Below are 20,169 nucleotides of genomic sequence, written 5' to 3'. Positions count from 1 at the left end.
TGTATGAATTTTTAAAAAATAATGAATAAGCTGCATGGTGGTAATGCATGCCTTTAGTCCCAGTACTCAGGAAGCAGAGGCTGGCAGATCTATGTGAGTTTAAGGCCAGCTTGGTCTATAAAGTGAGTTCTAGGACAGCCAGTGCTGTTACACAGAGAAACTCTGATTTAAAAAAAAAAAAACAAAAAAAAAAAACAAAACAAAAGAAAACAATAACAACAACAACAATAACAACAACAACAAAAAAAAACCAACCAAACAAACCCCACTTAGAAGTGTGATGGGATAACTGAAAGAGAAAAATGTCAAAGAGGAAATAATAGATGTTAGCATGACCTTTTAGTGTTCTTTCTTTATATTGTCTGTGCTTGAGTTTCCCTGTTACATAGTTTAGATCATTAGGATATTTAATAATCACAAATGCAGGCTTCTGTCCTTGGTGATGGTTTCAGTCTCTATATTGAGAGGAGATCATAGTTCTAAGGATGAGGGTTGGGGAGCAGCATGGATGAGGCAGTGAATAACATGGGTCTCTGGGAACCTTTGACTGTTCTCCAGGCCCTGGAGGGATGGTGCCAATTTCCTGGAAGAAGTCATATTGGATAGAGTTACCTGAGCATATGAGGCACTGACATTGGACAGGGAGAGAATTTTCTGGGCATCTCTGTAGACCTGGAGTTAATGAAAGGAAGAACTAAAGTGTATTGAATAAAGTTAGAGCATAGAAGAACATCGAGAACTTAAGAGAAAATAGTAAGAGCTGAATCTAGATACATTACTGTATTCATTACTTTTCTGTTGCTCTGATAAAACACAATGACCAATACAACCTATAAAAGAAAGAATTTAATTGGGCCTATGGTTCAAGAGGGTTAGAATCCAAGATGGTAGAATTAAGGTATGGTTGCAGGAACAGTAGAGAGCTCACCTCTTGAACTGCAAGCCAGAAGCAGAGAGCCTACTAGAAGTGGTAGAAGTCTTTTGAAACCTCAAAGCCTGTCCCTAGTGACACACCTCCTCCAACATAGCCACACCTCCTAATCCTTTCCATACAGTTCCACGAACTGGGGACCAAGTATTCAAACATATGAGCTCATGGGATTATTCTTATGCAAATCACCACAATAAGTGGGCTGAAAATGTCCATAATGATGAAAATGGAGGGCTTCTGAGATATTGTAAAGAAGTATCATAATCAGTTTGTATATTCAGAATCATTTGGGCTACAGGCAGGAGAGACAGAGAAGGTCATAGCCTCATGTAGGAACTTTTGATTCCTTTTCGGGCCCTGGAGGGATAGTGCCACAGCCACAGTGCAGCTGCTTTGTTTTGTTTTAATTTGGGGGCAGATTGTGTTGGTTTGAACTATATTATGAGCAGTCTTGCTTTCCCTCTTTCGTGTTTTTGCATCTTTTCCCATGAGTCCTTGTTTCTGGTACCTGCAAAAACAGTATATGTTAAAAATGTTCCAAAATGTAAAAGATATCCACATACCAGTTGGCAATAAAGCAGGATGAAATGGTAAGTTTATATATAATATTTTAATTTTTATATATCCCTAGTTCTTTCCCTATTGTAAGATTTATAATATAATTATAGTGTGATTTTATTGTTTCTCAATAATAAAAGCTTAACTACTGATTTGAAATGGAGAGATTGCTTTATCTACTTTGTAAACCCATTTAATATGACATAGAGCATAATTATGCATGTCCTATGACCCATATACCAAGGTATAATGGTTAATTTCTATTATGAACTTGTTACAAACTAGAGACACTTAAGTTGAGGCAACTTCAATTGGGGAATTGCCTCCACAATATTAACTTGTGGGCATGTCCATGGGGGCATTTTCTTGATTTTTGATTGATGTCAGATGGTAGTGATTTGATTGATGATGTGTAGTGCCATCTCTAGGTAAGTGAATCTAAACTTCTAAACTGTTTAAGAAAGGAAGTAGGCTAGTGAGCAACATTCCTTTATGATCACTGTTTCTAGTTCCTGCTTTGAGTTCCTGTCATGGATTCCCTGGATGATGGAATAACCTGTCAGTAAAAAAAAAAAAAAAAAAAAAAAAAAAAAAAAAAAAAAAAAAAAAAAAATCCTTCTTTTCCAAGTTGCTTTCAGTCATTGTTTTATCACAGCAACAGAGATGCAAGCTAACTAGAACATCACTCCTGGACTGTATCCCTGAGAAATACTCATATAGTTGTGTAAGAGAAGTTTGTAGTACTAGAGAGTTCTTGACAATGTTATTTGTCATAATGTATGAATGATAGATAGAAACATCCCAAGCTGTAATAGGGAAAGTGATGAATAAGTTATGATTTATTCACACAGTCAAATACTGTGGAAGCTTTGGAACATATGAGGTCTTTCTTCACCATATCCCCCTCCTTCTTCCTCTTTCATTTCTCTTTCCCTGTCTCGCTTTCCCTGAAAAAAAAAGTTTTTAAAAACACAACTTCAAGCAAGAAAGAAAAATCTCAAGAGAATATACTGTGATACTATAAAAGTAAATTTCAAAACAATGTGAAACTGCACTTCACTATGTATGCATGCTTACAGAATTGGCAAGCATCCAAATGCCTATCTGAGAATAACTGGGGTGATTTTTAAGCACCAATCATATTAAAAATATCCTGCTATCACTTTGCTATATTCAAATGACAAGACCAGTTTAACAGAGGCTATCTAGAGCTACAAGTAAGTTATCTTTCAGTTAAGAATAGCATTTGTTCTGTGGATATCGTCTCTGTGATTGCTGCTGCTCTCCGCTGATTTGGTGATGACTCTATAATTTCCAATTTATTTGCTGGATTACCCATGAGGGATTTGGCCAAGAATACTTTGGGGTATATGAAAGCATTATTCGTCATTGATGACAACATCTGTTTTGAATACGTGATCCTGTTTTCTCACTTTCTAGTATTGTGCTGCTTAAGAAATGTTCAACAGAAAACCCAGACAGTGAATAGTGTATTGTGTTTCGGAACAGAATGCATTGTTCCATTTGCAGTCATGTTTCTTTTTAGTCAGGTAGAATTTTGTTGCAGGTGGCAAACTGAGGTCCTATGAGTTTAAGACAAAATGAGGATTTATTGGTTAGTATACCTTGGGTGATGTCTTAGTCATCATGGCTAGCCCCAGATGCTAATATTCTGGTAATGTCTATCTCCTAGTTGAGTATCAACTCCCAGGCTTTAGTAATCCTTTTCTCAGGCTTCTGAATTAGCACTCAAGAACTCAGAGGCCATCTTCCATCTATAAAGGAGTCCTGGGGAGGCCTAGGTTGGATTGACATGTCTTGGTTGATAAGCAATTATTGAAATAACCATGCTGTTTTAGAGATCAGTTGGAGTACTTACAATTGTTCAGGCAAAAGATATTTGGATTGCCAGTCAGTATATTTCACTAAAGGGAAAGTGGTGTGATGTAATCAAGGGCCAAGCTAAGGGAAGATATCCCAGGCATACAAAATCCTACAGCATTCATGGACCACACGAATGCATTTCTTCCTGTCATCCCCCTTCTCCACAGACCTAAAGAGACAATATAGTAAACAGACCAGGTAGATTCGAAATACCACTGAGTTTTATTAAAGCACAAGTTAATGACCTTTCCCAGGTAAATTTGTCCAGTATTCATCATTTCCAATATTTGACAGAACAGGAATTAGGAAAGTTCCTATAAGAAAAGCATGCCTCAGAAAGTGTCTTATTTATTGATGAAAAGATAAAGACTGTATTTTCTTGATTTGTGAGCAGTAGCTACCAAAGGAGTCTATTAGTTGCCATAGTCTGTACAGATGCTGATAGAGGACCCATCTGCATGATAACACCAATAGTCTGTAGAAGAGAGAGTTAGCTTTGCTGCAGTCAGCCCAGGGATGACTTATGTTGGCTTGTGTAGATTTGCACGGCTGTGTTGCACTGTCCCTCACTTTGAGATGCCCATATCACTTCTAAATCAGGCACTAAGTGTAATTAAGTACTACCCTTAGCACATCTCTCCTTTAAGGACATTTTTATTCACCATGATTTAGAACATGACAATTGGGTAAGATTAAAGCAGCAAATTGTGCCTATAAAATAAACCCCTGAAAATAGCAAGGGACTATAAAATTTTATAAAGGGAATACTGCACATGCCTCCAATCCGATAAAACTTTTGTGAGCTGGGAGATTAACTGTGAAATAAAAATAAGCCAATACAGTATGTGCCACGTCTAGACTATAAACTGCATATTATTGTTTAGTGCAACTTTTTATGTTCCCTCCCCAAATGACTCCTGAGTATCTCGAGAATACCCCAATGTGGCACAGAATTAATTAGCCTTCAAGGAAATTGACTCAGGAGACAGTGGGCTACTCTGTCAAGTGGAGGAAATCCAGTGACAGTACTGGAATGTGATAGTATTTGTGCTTTGGGGGAGGATCTGTGGTTCTTGCTCTTGCTAAACTGGCTTCTTTATTGGCTTGGTTGTGTTTATGTTCTGTCTGTAGTAAAGAATGCAACAGATTTCCCAGGCTTTTGAAAGTTAGTTGCTTCTCACTTCGAGTCACAGGGTTTTATGACTACATGGCATTTTAACTCTCATTGATTCCAGCCCTTCCTTTTAAAAAAAAGAAAGAAAGAAAGAAAGAAATGGAAGTTAAAAGCATTAAGTGGTTTACTTGCATTCACTTGGGAAGTTAAGGATACCGCTTTGCTCTCCATCAGAGATAATCACATATGGTTGTCCTTTTGTCTTCTTAATACAACTGGAATATTGTGAAGGAATAAATTTCCCCTTTGAGCACATAAAAATTCAAAAGGATATTTTTAAGTAAATCACCTATTAACTCTTCCACAATGAGTAGCCATTTTAAACATTATACCATATTTCTTTCCTGCCTTTTTCTACATAGATGAAGGAAATATAGACCTAAACATTTACCCTAAAAATAAAGAATATTTTATTTTACTAAATTAATACATTTAGTATTATTGGGAAGTTTTTCTCAGTAATGAAAAACTATTAAAAATGTAATTTTTAAAACATTTATTTTAGTTTAAAGTATTACCACTCTTTAAAAATGCATTTCCCTATTCTACCATTGTTTTGTTCCTGGCCCAGAGACTAAGGTTGTTTAAAGTGAAAAAAAATATGACTTGGAAAGACATGAAAAATGGCAGAAAATTAATGGAATGTAAATCTTTTTAATGCTTTATGTCCATGGGTAGTTTTATGTGAGCAGTTGAATTAAATTATCTGTGATATTATGCACTATTATACCAAATAAGGTTAGATGATATTATTTCAATATTAAAACAAATTTGTTAGACTTCTTACACCTTGAGTTTTCTGTACTCTAAAAGGCATCCCAGCATAGATCAATTTGTATTTTTAAGACATTGTGGACCTCTAGGTCGCCTATAGCATCCATTCATCTATTTTATTCACATGTGTAATTCAGTTCTTCCCATCGAATCATAAGACAACTCCTAGGATATGCCAAATAGTGGAATGAAGGATATGGCCTTGCATTTGCCTCCAAGGGGCTGATTATATGGTTGAAGGGGAAAAGGAATGAACAACTCCACCCATAATGGAGCAGAATCGCAGGAAGGCATAGCTTCCAGCCTCAAGGTCAAAGAGAGAGGCAGTTGGGTTGAAGCAACTGCTGAGTCACAAAATAGTTCAAATATCTACCATGCTCAGAGAACACTAATATGGTTGGGATGGGTAGTGAGGAATGAGAAAAAGAAGTAAGATGTGAAACTACAAAGATGGGAGTGATTTTATCAACCTTACTTAAAAATAAGGAAACAAATGTCTTTCTGATGTTCCATTTCCTACCTGCTTCACACTATTGCTAACAAAATTAGCAAGTTGAGATTATCAAGGCACAAAATGAGCTGGAGGTGAAGAGGGAGTTCTGATGTCTGTGGGTTACTTAATGCTGTGTACTCATGCTGCTCTGTATCATTTTCCATTTCCAGAACCCAGGCTCTGCTTCTCTACTGTTAAGTGACAATTATAGAATGAAATATCATGCATGTCCACAAGACATAGATATAATTTTTGAAGATTGTCATTAAATGTTTATTAAAGTTTGTTTGAACTAATTTTACAACACCAGACTTTACTTTTTCACAGTCACACAGCAGCATATAATTGAGAGAAATACTTGGACTAATAGAGACACTTTAAAGTTATTATTGAAAGAGAAAGCAATTCTATTACTTTCATATACATAATTTGAATTATGCTAATAAGGAATTGTCTAATAGACATCGTGATGAACCTGTTTTAATGAATACATGAAAATAATTCTGTAATTAGTACAATAATTTTGTGCAGATAAAAGCTGATGAAGATTTCAAGTATCTGAGTATAGTTTATTTTGTACAATGGGGCAAAAGTATTTCTCAAAGCTAAAAAACTACCAACTTTTGCATTTGCATGGTGGTTTCTCAGTTTTCAGTGTTGACTTTTTTTATGGTTTTAACAACTTATTTACATGTGTGTGCTTATCCTTGCATATGTGCAGGTGCCCACAGAGGCCAGAAGAGGGCATCAGATTCCCTGGGCCTGAGTTATAGGTGGTTGTGAGTCACCCAACATGAATACTCAGCACTGAACTCAGTTCCTCTGGAAGAGCAGTAAGTGTTGTTAACCACTCAGCCATAGATCCAGCCCTTCAAAGTTCATAGTTTAAAAAAACCACATTATTTTGATCTCACAATGAGCCCATTAAATATGTTAAGAGTTTTTAACCTCCATTGTGTAAATTAAAAGTCAAAGGCATTACAGGAGTTAAATGAGTTGCCACATGTTTGATAATTAATAATGAATGAAACTATACCTAATACCTAGGTTCCTTGATCATTGGTGTTATTGTTTCATATTATATTTTACATGATTTTTTTATCATTATTTCCAGTTTCCTTATTAGTAAGAGGGTAGAAACCCTATGAAGCCTTGCCTTTTGTACTCCAAATAAGCTCAAGGGGAAATAGGGTCAAGGGACCTTGATTATATTCTCTGAAAATGTGTACATTACTTACCTTGTCACTTCCTCAAATATTGAAGAAAGACCATCAAGCTCAATCTATCAAATAGTTTTGCTTTTGTGTTCTTAGGATTAAGTTGGAAATTTCCAGCTTTCAAAGATACTACCATAGATCTTCAGTTATTAGCAAGCTGGGAATACTTAATTGTATAAAGAAGGCCATATGTTTGGAGAAATTGGAACATCACCCAAGACAGCATATGTTTCTAAGGAATATACCCCAGGAAGAAAACAATAACTTTTCCTTGTCTGCTTTTTGGAATAATAGTAGAAAAGTTACTATTCTAGAAGGTTTCAGTAATTTATGAATCTTTAATTAGCTATGAACATGGAGACTGACCATATCTGTTGCAAATCATAATCATAAGACCACTGGAATGCTTGCTAAAAATTTGTGAAAATGACAAATTTGAATTGACGTAACATGATAGGTCTTCACAGAAAAAAAAAAAAACCCAAATACTTATGACCTTCTCTCTTGGAAATGCATAGATTAAATAAAGCAACTCCCCTAAATGAGCAACTCAGAACCTCACTGTATCGGCTTCTTATTGTTTTATAGAACAACTGTGAAGTCAAGATTTCCCCCTTCATATCTAGGCACACGATACAGAACGAAAAACAACAGGCACGTCTGCTGGTCGTCTGTGTCTCTTCTATGAAAACTGTGACATGTATACTGACTGCAGCATTATACTGCAGTTGCCATGCTGTGATTTGACTGTATTCCTAGCAGCATTTGTAAATTCCTTCATACAGAGCAAACCTTTTCTCAGGTACTTAATATAAGAATTTCTCATCTGTCTCATATGTCAAATTTGGAGGAGCTGGTGGAGTTTATTAGTTTTTACCCTGAAGAAAAATATAACGAGGGTCTGAATAGGAGAGAGTGATTTGTGATAGAAATACCCTTGTTGAAAACATCTTGAAATTTTTGGTGATTACTTTAAAAATCTGCTTCAGTGCATCACAGTATTTTTTAAGTCATAAGATAGGAATAGCTGAAATTTCAGAGTTGGAAAAACCAAGAAAAGTTGAGCTAATGAGTCCTCCGTCATCACATCTAAAGGCCTCTCTTGTTTTTGAGTAGGGTTAGGAGCTGAGAGGGGAGCTCTGCCAAGTCAGACAGCAGCTGTAGAGCAAAGAGAAACCAAGAAACATTTTGTGGCCTCATGAAGTAAGAGGAAATAAAGAAGCAAATAAATGGAGATCGTGACCCTGCTCTACCACTGCTTATTTGCTGACATATGAAGCTGAATAACAGATGGGGAGACATACAACGACAATACAATAATAGATGTAATACAACAATAGATAAGTTGAAATCTTCTGGAATGAGAAGTTGAACAAAGAAGTGTCCAAGACTAGCAGGGAAAATGAACACACTAAAGGATCATTTGGAAGCCAGGTAGTACGATATTGTAGGAAGAGACTTCTAGACATGGGCTTAAGAGATCAACTCTGAAAAACAGAGAAATGTTCTCAGTGAGAATAAAATAACCTAGAGTTGTGATGATTTTTAAAAGTATCTGACATTTAAGGAAATACTGACAAATATCAAGAGGAGAAACTTATTGATGGCATGTGAGAGATAATCTAGAAATTTATATTATATGGTTATATGATACAGTTTTTAAATGGCTATTACTGATGTGGTCAAGAAGCTGGGCATTATGGTACCTTCCTGTAATAGAGAGACTGAGAAGGAAGCATCATTGTAACCTTGGGTCCAGTCTTAGATACATTGTGAGTTATAGTCCAGCCTAGTCTACACAGTGAGTCAGACCTTGTCTCAACTATGAAAAGAAAACAAGAAAAGAAAATAGGGGGGTTGTGTGTAGTGACCATAACCTGGGAAGAAGATGTTTTTAAAGAATCAAATAGGAATTGAAGAATCAAGTAATAAAGAAACCTAAATGTATCAGCAAGTATGTTTAACAGATTAGACACAGTCAAAAACAGAAGCAATAAAAAACTGGGAGATAGCTGAAGAGAACCTAAGCAACTCAGCACAGAAAATGAAGACAAATGCAAAACTGAAAAGGAGAATAAGATACAAGGAATGCAGTGTAAATGTCTAGCATTGAAGTTTTCTGAACACTAGAGGAAAAGGGGAGATAATGTGACAGAGTCAATAGTCAAAGAAAAATGGCTATGTGTGCCTTGCACAAATTCTAGAAGCATGCGTTGCACAAAGAATAAACACACATACACACTACATGTGGGGGACCCACCCCCACATTTCCCAGAGTACTCTTGAGGAGAGAGGGATAAGAAAATATCAGGTAGAATGATAGGCCTAGAAGACGAGAAGACAGACAGAAACACAGGATAGCTTTAGGAGAACCTTAGTCAATACCCAGCAGCCCAGAACTTTATTCAAAAGGTCTTTTTATAACAATGCCAGGGGGTGAGGCAAAAGACCTCCCCCTTGCTAGATACAGCCAAGTGTAGACCCTTCCAAACACCTGGCAAACATGTCCATGGTCAAATCATCCCCTTACGCAGCCCTGCTGGGTTAAAGCAAGCTCAGATACTCTGACCCTGAGTAATTTGGGCCTCCACAACTACATCATGATAAAAACTACTAACAACCAGTGGATAAAATATATATGAAGTAGTGGAATGAAAACAAAACCAGAGATAAAGATGATTTATTATTTTTAGTATAGCAACAATAGCACCAACACTTGACATCCAAATAGGAATGATGGAAGCTAGAAGGTGACGGAATTATGTCTTAAAGTAGTTCTTTCAAAAAGCTCATACAGAAACTGAAGAAGTGTATCCTTGGAACATGTGTGCTAAAATACATAGTGAAAGAAGTATACAGGGAGATGCAGAAGAAATATAACAATGTGAAATGGAGAATCTTTGGCCAAATAGAAAATGTTGACTTACAAAGCAATGAGAACCAAGTTTTGTGGGATTAAAGTTTGTATAGACTTAATATAAAAAAAATGCAGTAGCAACAGTAACACATCTGTTTTTCATAGAGTATTAGTCAAATTAAATGTTACATGTTGTACTATTGTCAGAAACTAATAGAAGTAATGCTCTGCACTGTAATTAGTGGAGAATATGCACATTTTTTGGCTAGCCAATAAAACACTGGTAAATAATTTACTACTAAAAACTTAATGAAAGAAGGAATAATAAGTTATACCTCATTAATCTAAAAGGGAGAGGAAATATGAACAACTAAGTCCAGTAGGGCATAAATGATATGTTTTATTTTAGGCACAAGTAAGTCATTGATCAAGGTTAAAAAGCATCATTTTATCCAAAGAATAATTAAATGACTAAAAGTGTCAGAGTACATTAAAATTAGTTCCAAATGAACCTAGTACAGACTCACTTTGAATATACAGACATGAAAATATTAAAAAACTGAAAAAGGTGCCATCAAGATAGTCAACAAAAGACAATTTGGGGACTTTATAAGTAACAGAAAAATAGATTCTAAACTAAGAAATTCATTCACAGAAAAAGAGTTTGGTGACTTTTCCTAAGAAGCTGTGAATTACTGCCTGTTTGTTTCAGATAAAATATGAACAGCAAACCAAAAAAGCAATCCTACCAAGTCTATCTTAGTGAACCTGTAGTTTATTGGGTTTATGTACAGGTGTATAGGACCATGCGTGCGTTTACTGGGATTATGGACAGGAGTATAGGACCATGGTCAACAGAAAAGCAGCTACATAGTGAATAACCCTTGTAGCTAGAATTTTCCTGCCTGTCCCACAGTCAGGACAAATCTCTCTCACCTGCCAGTTCCACAGCTGCTCAGACCCGACCAAGTAAACACAGAAACTTATATTGGTTACAAACTGTATGGTCATACCAGGCTTCTTGCTAACTGTTCTTACAGCTTAAATTAATCCATTTCTATAAATCTATACCTTGCCACGTGGCTTGTGGCTTCCTGGCATCTTCACATGCTGTTTGTCATCGTGGCGGCTGGCAGTGTCTCTGGCTCAGCCTTCTGCTTCCCAGCTTTATTCTCCTCCTTGTCCCGCCTATACTTCCTGCCTGGCCACTGGCCAATCAGTGATTTATTTGTTGACCAATCAGCAACACACTTGACATACAGACCATCCCACAGCAAACCCTACCCCAGTATGGGTGACAGTCGTGAAAACTCTCTCCCTGTAGCTCCTTGTGTGACTTCCTGGGAATCTCCCCCCCTCCCCAGAAATTATTAGTATTTATTTAATGTTGGGGAGGAATCTGTGAATGTTACAAGTTTCAGGAAATTTCTGACTCTGGTGACTTTTATTTACTTCTTTTTTTTTTTTTTTTTGGTTTTTTGAGACAGGGTTTCTCTGTGCAGCTTTGCGCCTTTCCTGGAACTCACTTGGTAGCCCAGGCTGGCCTCGAACTCATAGAGATCCGCCTGGCTCTGCCTCCCAAGTGCTGGGATTAAAGGCATGCGCCACCACCGCCCAGCTTTTTATTTACTTCTTGAGTCTTGTAAGTTTCATGTATTTCCTGATTCTTAAGGAGCTTCTTCCCTCCTTCCAAGAGGAGATGTTTCCATTGAAAGCAATCTCTACCCAACAGACATGACACACAAAGCAGATAGACTCCTATGCTGGGTAGCACTAGTACCATTGTTTTAAAACATTTAAAGTATTAAATGGCAAAACAAAAGACAGACAAATACATGATTATAGTAAGTGACTTAAGCATATCTTCTCTATATCTGAACATGGGTCAAGAAACACGTTGACGATTCAGAACAAAATATTTAACAAACTTGACCTAGAAAACATTTACAGGATACTATTCCCAACCATAAGAAAAGCAGCACTTCCATTCAGATCATTAGCAAAGATGACCATGTTAGTTTATAAGGCAACCTCAGCAAATATCAAAAGCTAAAAATTATGCATATTATAGTATCTGATTACAAAGATGTAGAAATATAACCCAAATGTTAACTAGAAAAAAAATCACAAGTTGCTTAGAAATTGAATATTACTTTCTATATAATCTGTCTCAAAATGGTATCACAATGCTAATTAAAATTCTTTGACCTAGATTCTAATGAAGCTATGACACTGGGACTTGTAGGATGCAGCTAGAGCAGTGAATAAGGGCGAGCTAGATCTATTAAAATTTATATTCACAAAAGGAATAACCAATTAAGTGGCATTTATATAAGCATCTATCTTAAGCAACTGGAAAAATACAAAATACAGACATTGGTGAAGAATGATGGTATGGTTGGGCATTACTTGAAAGGAAAACAAATTTTTGATAGAAAACATTGAACACTGAAGTTGGTTTTTTACAAATATTCCTAAGTTTACTAACAAGACTAATTAAGGAAAAATAATTACCAAAATCAGAATTTTAGAAATAGGATAACATTATATAACTTAAAGTCATAAAGAGATAAAATATACATGAATTAGAAAATAAAGATTAGAATATTAATACCTAGATAAACAAAGTTTATCAAAATAAACAAGGAGAAAGAAAATTATATTGTGCTATTTAACATCTTTCAACAAAGGCAATTACAAATTAAATGAATCTTCATAATTCTTTCTGTAGAAAAAAATAGACATTATTCTTCACTTAAAAAATGATTGATGGAAAATAAAGAACATCAGAACATCAACAGAATTAGTAACCTAAGAATTATTATGTGTTACAAAATAAGAAATTTAAAACAATATTTATTAGAATGAAGAAATTTAATTAAATCCATCTTAAATATATACTAGGCTATTCACAGATAATTTGTAGGGGAAAATTTCTTTTTAATTCTTATTAAATTATAGTAAATTTTTACACTAGTGGGCAAAAGTACAAAGAGCTATATTTCAATTTTATTCCGTTAGTAAATGCTTTTTGATAAATGTATGGCAATGGATTGTACATTATTTTGTAATTCAGAAAACCCAGATTCTAAGTTGGGTTTTAATTCCCTATGACCTTAAGTAAGTAGCCACATATCTCTGGGCTTTTATTTTATCATCTAAGCAAGAGCAGTTTGAGACAAAAGACAAGAAAAGAAAAGATCCAAGGTAAGTCTGATTAATGTTGGTTTCTATTCTGTCTCTGAGATACAATAAGCCACTTTTGAAAGTGGGGAGACATGGAAGTTATAACAGTCAATGAGTTGTCATAATTGTCATCAACTTGAAGGAACTCAGGAAGTCATCACTGGAGTGAGATAACTGGCCACTTCCTCTTTGTGGTAAGGCTCACAGGTGGCTTGCAGACAGACGCAGAGGGGATTCATACTCAGCCAGTGGGGAAGCAGCAGACACCAGATTAAAGTCTTAAGGGTGGCCTTTTACTCCAGCCCTTCTCCATTTGTTTTAAGTAACATCTCTTCATACATACATCCCATATTTCACAGAATTATTTCTTTTCTCTTAAGAATGTATCATGGGACTGCAGAGATGACTCAATGGTAAGAGCATGTAATGCTCTTGCAGACAGCTAGGGTTTGATTACCACCTTTTTTACCAGATAGCTCACGAGTGCCTACAGCTCTACCTACGGAGGGTTCAGAATCCTCTGGCCCACGAAGGCACCTGCACAAATGTGCACATACCCCATCTCACCTACATTTTTAAACATAAAAACTTTTTAAAATGTACCAATTATCAAATATCATTTTTGCCTTGAGAATGTCAGAAGTGGCAAAATCTCTTTAATTTTAGTATACACAATATCTCCCACTAACTGTTGACAGACACATGTTCTAACCTTCATTCCACTTAAGAATTTTGTTCTAAATATTGTGACATGAAGTTATTTCTACACATTTTTTAAACTTATGGCTATCCATTTCTCCTTTAGAACTTTCTACCTAAAATCATTGATAGGGCCTTTTCATTCTAGTAAATGCCACCCATACTTCATGGTTTCTATGACAGAGTTTCCACAATTCTATTCTCAGTCTTTTGAGACTGCTGTGGCTAAATGGCATATAGTATAGCTATATTTTACCAGATTATATGGGGAGCTCACCCATAATCAGAAAAGGTCCTTAGGCACTCTTCCTTTTCTAGGGTCAGGATTAGTTGTGTTACTTCGATCAGTGATTTCTATCTCTGTCTGTGCTAGGTGGTAGACTTGGCAATGTCAGACACAGCTCTGGTACTAGATGCCTTTTAAGGAGTAAGAAATTCGTGAGATTGTAATAAAATGGTCTGATGATATACCTTGTCTGCCTCCTGCAACTCTTGCCTGAGGGTTCTAGGAGAAAGCAGGCTATTTCACCAGGCTTCACAAACTTTTGCTAAGGTCCATGTAGGGAGTTCCTACGTGGACTTGGGCATTAGTTTATCTTTCTTTTATTTTCTAGGTTATCTCTTGAGGAATATTTACATATTATTGCTTATTTGCCATAAATAAGGTAGTTATTACTCAATAGAAGGCAACTCATCAATGCAGTTTCTACAATGCAGTTGTCCCAGGGTCAGTCATCTTTCGTTATTTGCACAGTCACTGATGTGCCTTTTGTCTTAAATATTAAATAAATACAAATTCAGGTGTTTCTTGGATATATATTATTATCCTAAAAAGATTCAGATTGAGATATGAACAGTTGTCTTCTTCACATAAAGATTCTATTGATTGGTTTCATCTCAACATTATTTATTACCAGATTTTGGGGGCAAACACCTTGTCTCTCAGAGTTCCCATGTAATAAATATGGCCACTGGTTTCACTATGCGAATTAAAGAGATGAATGGTGAAGGTTAGAGAAAGGAAATTTAGTAAACCTTGTCTTGTTGGATAGAACAGATGAAGGGATTCAGTGACCTTAAATTTAAGGGGTCTTAAATTTGTAAGGAGCTAAATCAGGCCTTAGAGATTTTATAGAAATGGGAAGGAAAGGAGAAATTGGGCTGTGGCTGATATGGTGACATCTTGGTAGATCAAGAGTCTGACTGATCATTCAGTTTTGGTCTTGCAAATGGTTCTGGAGAGCATTTGAGAGTAGTAATATGACCTTCTCAAATGGATCACTTCAGCCTTAGAAGGCAGCCTCAGCATCCTGGTGATTGAATTCATTGGGGGTGGCAATCAGCTCTGTGAGATTCCCTTTGTGTGTGGGTAGTTACCATCTGTGGTTGTAAAGATGTTGATCAATCAGTCTCTATATCCCTAGAATCCAAGGTAACTGCAGCAGAGTGGCTCAGTGTTGTGGGTGGACAAAGTTTAAGGGATGAAGTAGAACCAAAGAGGAAAAAAATGGATCAAGTTAGGCCAGCAATGGATACCTTCCTCATGCTCCCTGTTTTCTCCTGCTATTTTAACACATTGTTGATGGCTATTGTTTTACATTAGGAAAATGTTGCTACAAACAATATTATTTTTCCTTGTTCCTTTCTACAAAGGACAATGGCCTGAGACTACTTTTATTTCCCCATTTTATTCTGCCTGCTATATCACTTCATAATTCTTTCCAAATGTTATTTTTCATTGTCTTCCTGTTTCTACTTCTTATTAGTACATTTTCTCTGATAGTTCAATAAAATTAATCTTCTTTACAGGTGTCTGCTGTACTTCCTGAATCCTTTCTTAGCTTAGAGATTACTAGCTCCCTGAGAGTCTATACTGAGTTTCATGTTCAAGGCTGTGTCTTTTATCTATCTTTTATTATATCATCTTCCTCGTAAAGAAATCAGTTTGAGTATACCTGTTCTCGCTTTAGAACACTTTTTAAAAAAACCTATTGTCACTTTGGGCATGCATAGGGTACATCCTCCTGTTCACTGTGAGTCTGAAGCTATGTCTTCTCTTCCCCTCACTGGAGAACTATGTCTTGGCTGGTGGGAGGTCCCTGAATTGCAGCCTCTCTGTGTGTTTTCCTGGGGGTCCTTTGTCTTCAGTGTTGGAGCTGACTAGCTGATCCTTACTATCTATACGATAAACTTTGTCCTTTGTCTGAATGTTTATAAGACATGTATTTTTCTGTATAAAGGCCTCAGAGATTTTACTAGAATATACCAAGATTGTATCTGTCTCCATCAATCCTGCTAGAACTTATTTACTTTGCCCAGTTCTCAGGTTCAGACCTTTAATTCATATCAACAAGTATTTTCTTTTTCTTGACATGGCAGACTATGCCTATTAGTGCCTTTCTCCACCTGTTCTAGTTTCTCCTTTGTATCTTCCTCTCCAGTCTGCCTCCTCATCTCTCCGTGGCTTTTTTGTTTTTTGTTTTTGTTTTTGGCAATGTCCATGATGCTTTTGTGCTTTGAAATATTCCCTGAAATGAATGGATTGTCTAGGCCACTTTTTGTGGTCTTAATAGTTAACAGCGTTCTGAACTGCAGCTGCTTCATTAAATTTTCAGCTCTAAGAACTGAGTGCTTAAGTTCCAAGATCTTTCTCCCTTGAATGTCCTGAAGTGCTGTCATTATTGTCCTTCAAGCTATTCTCCCAGGACTTTGGGTGTGTCACACCCACCTCAAGCTCCTTGACTTTGCAGGTATTAGTTTTCTGGGGACTCCGCAGGATTCAGGTTCGGTTGTTGAAATAGTTAATAGTAGATATCTTATATTTGTGTTTGGAAATAAAAGGTTTCTTATATTGCGGCTAACAGGCAGAGGAGCAGTGGTTAAACCATTCTTCCTCCAACAGTAGGAAGCCACTTCATAATCTCATCTTCTTCCTTTTCCCCAGCCATGAGAGATGAGAGACAAATCTTTGATTAGTTCCTTTCTGACTCTGTAGCTCTCAAAATGATTCAGAAGTCAAATTGCTTTGTTGGGCTTTATACTAGTCCTTTAGTATGTTTTACGCAAGGCTCTGAAGCTCTCTGGCTCTTGAACAAAACTGACTTCAAGTTCTGTCTTCAGGTACTTCAGTAGATGCTAAGTCCTACTGGACTCATGATAGCAGCCTCAGTCTTTAGAAAGCAAGATACTTGAGCTGGTGGAAGGGGACAAATAGTACAGGTGGCCATGCTTTTCTAATATTTGCTCAGTTCTTTAGTAAAAATAATTTAGTAGGCTATAACTTAACACATCAGCTTATTACAGATTTCATTACATAATTTTTGTATGTGTGTGGATGTGCTTGTGTGTGTGTGTGTGTGTGTGTGTGTGTGTGTGTGTGTGTGTGTGTGGTGTATGAATGTGTGAACATTTATGTGAACAGTGTGTGTTTGGGGGTATACTCACCACTGTGTATGCCTGTAGAGGCCAGAGATTGATGTTGGCTATCTTCTATGATGTCTCCAGCTTATATTTTAAGGCAGTCTCTCATAAGATTCGTGGAGCCCACCAGTGGTTAGACTATCTGCCAATTCACTCTGAAGACTTGCCTGTCTTTTCCCTCCTCCCCATGCTAGGGTTAGAGATACATGCCTCTGTGCTCAGCTTTTATGTGGCAGCAGAGAATCTGAATTCAGGTCAGCATGCTTCTGCAGTAGCCTCTTTACTGAGATGAGATGCTTCAGAGGTGTTCTCCCCACCACTGCAACCATCTGCTCTTTTATGATTATTTTGCAGATAGGAGCAATCGTGCAATAATGCTTGTGGTATATGACCTCCTTTGCCTACATAAAACTCAAATGACTGGAAGGAGATACCTGACTCATGTTGAGTCAGATGGAGTTGCTGTGATTAGAGTGAGAATTTAAAGACCATTGGCAGGCCCCAGGCTAGTGGGAACTGAGTGCTGGCTAAGTTAGATGTCAAGGATATGAGATAAGCATTTCTGCTATCCTCACAGAGAAGCCAGGGCCCATTTTCACAAAGGTGAGAGCAGCTAAAATCAAGGTTAGTGGAGAGTGATATAGGCAGAGAATTCGGCTGCTGATGGTCTTCTGGACTTGGTTCCAAACTTTTCTCTTTGACTGCATTTTCTCTTTGTGGGATTCACAGGGTGGATGGCTTCTACAAGATAACATACTCTGACTATATTTTGTATAATTGCAATAGTTTGCGTGAGTTCCTGTGACTTGAATCTGAAGGATCCCTAAGATACTTGTTTGCCTAACTAACAATATGAGGATGTACATCAAACAAAGATGGAAAAGTGTCCTGCAAAGCAAAACAGAACCAAACAGACATGGATCCTGGAAAACTTACTGGCTCTCATATGTATATCTCTCATCTGGATGTATTCTTTCTATGGGTTTTAACAACTTTCTATATTAAGCCAGGCCTTTTAGTCTTGTGTACAATTCAATTCCATTCAGAAATTGGAGCATTTACTTAAGCAATGTATTGAGTTAGATATTGGTTACATTTGGGAATCAAATTGCTTTTTATCCTCCCCCCACTTTGAGAGTTAGATAGGAGATGGGAAAAACATCAGTTGCCAGGTTGGTCGTTTGATGCTAAGCCTCCATCTCCTCCTCCTCATCAGCATCCTCCTATCTGAGCAAAAAAAAAAATATATAATGTTTTCTCTTTCCATAAAGAAAAAAATGTGTCTGTGGAAAAGAACATGACTGCTACTTGAAAAGTTTCTTCCAAACTTCTATCTGAACAGATAGAAGATGTTACAAAATCATGCTTCCTTAATAGCCCCCACTTTAGGGCCTCCCAAGCAATGGGAAAAGGCAGATGTCCCTCCTTCAAACTACCCTTTCTGTCATGTGCTAGCAATAAAGTTAGGGAAAACCAAACCAAACCATTCCTTTTTGTATTGCTAAGCTTTCAGTCAGGGTTATTATTTATTTATTTATTTATTTATTTATTTATTTATTTATTTATGCTGCCCTGTATAGTTCAACAGAAGAAATGAAAATACAGGATTTAAATAATCAGAAAAGGTACAAGAGCAACCATGAGCATGATGTACAAAGGGTTGCATAGGAAGCTTGAAGAGACTACAGGAGGTAGTGGGGTAGTTATTCAAGCAAACATGCCAGCCACCAGAACAGAATGAGACTATGGACAGGGCTGCTCTGTCGGAGATAGGCTTCGGAGACAGGCACACTGGAGATGCCCCCTCTGCTAAAAAAAAAAAAAACCAAAAAACAAAAAAACCAACCCCCCCCAAAAAAAACAAAAAACAAAAAACAAAACAAAACAAAAAAACTACATAAGATAGTAAGAGGGGTGAATACTTGGTTTCTCCTTTACTGACATATTCCAGTATCCTTCATAGGGTGAGTCTACATAGAATCAGTGAGAAGGGGTTCTAGTTTTCCAAGACACAGAGCAGAGTAGGAGGGCAGGAGGTGGTTCTGAGAACAAGCCAAGAAACTCCGCAGTCGCAGAAGCCACAGGTATGATGCAGGAGAGTGAATCACTTGAGGATTGAGGTCTGTGTGGGATAAGGTCCTTGTGCAGAGTGTGCATATGAATGTGGCAGATATTAAGGAGTTTCTAGCACCTCTGATGCACAAGAGGATCCTGTAGGCAAGAGAGAACTGGTAGAAACCTTTCCAGCGGGATTCTGGAATTGGTTGATTCCAAAGACAAGCTAGGAGTGAGATGTTCTCCAACATGGTTCACAAAGTGAGAAATCAGGTAGAGTTTATGTATTAACATCATTGAGATGTACACTTCCCTAGCAGTGGGGAATACCACGATGATGACGATGGTTTCCCCAAGGCTCAGCTTGTCCACTGCACTGCCGATGTGCTGATTCCTATGATTTTCCTCAAATAGGGGAAACCCCAGTGCATAATTTGTGAAAATGAGGCACTGTATTTGCCCTTTCCCATATTGAAAAACAACAAAACCCCCCAAAACTTTATTGAGATGTGGACAGGATGCTTAGCAGGTAAAAGGTGCTTGCTGTTTGAGTGTGGCAGACTGATTTTGATTCCTGGAACCCACATAAAGGTAGAAGGAGAGAACCCGCTCTAGAACTTGTCCTCTGACCTCCCTACACATGCTATGGCATGTATGTGTCTGCATTCACATGCCATGTACACAAAAAATAATAATAAATATTAAGAAAATCCTTAGAGACACCAACAAGATGGCAAGCTCAGGTAGTGGGATTATATGGAGACCTGTCTAGTGGGAGTATCTTCTTGCTGAATTTTCAGATTAGTTACTACCTTATAACCATCACAACTCTGATTAATTTTCCCTCTTCTTAATGGTTAAATATATGGTCATGAGTTCAATACAGACACATGAACAGGAAGAAATAAAGGAAAAGAATTT

The 20,169-nt window shown here is 37.1% G+C and overlaps 1 non-coding gene across 1 annotated transcript; it reads left to right on the top strand.

The window, feature by feature from the left end:
* The first annotated feature begins 19,553 nt into the window (after positions 1-19,553).
* On the top strand, positions 19,554-19,719 carry LOC131918174 (U1 spliceosomal RNA). The gene has a single exon (XR_009380909.1). It is a non-coding gene; the product is annotated as a U1 spliceosomal RNA (small nuclear RNA).
* The last annotated feature ends 450 nt before the right edge of the window (positions 19,720-20,169 follow it).

The sequence above is a fragment of the Peromyscus eremicus genome, chromosome 8a, assembly GCF_949786415.1.
Source record: "Peromyscus eremicus chromosome 8a, PerEre_H2_v1, whole genome shotgun sequence".
Taxonomy (NCBI): Eukaryota; Metazoa; Chordata; class Mammalia; order Rodentia; family Cricetidae; genus Peromyscus; species Peromyscus eremicus.
Note: the sequence above shows the minus strand (reverse complement) of the source record. Positions and strands in the feature narration are given on the sequence as shown.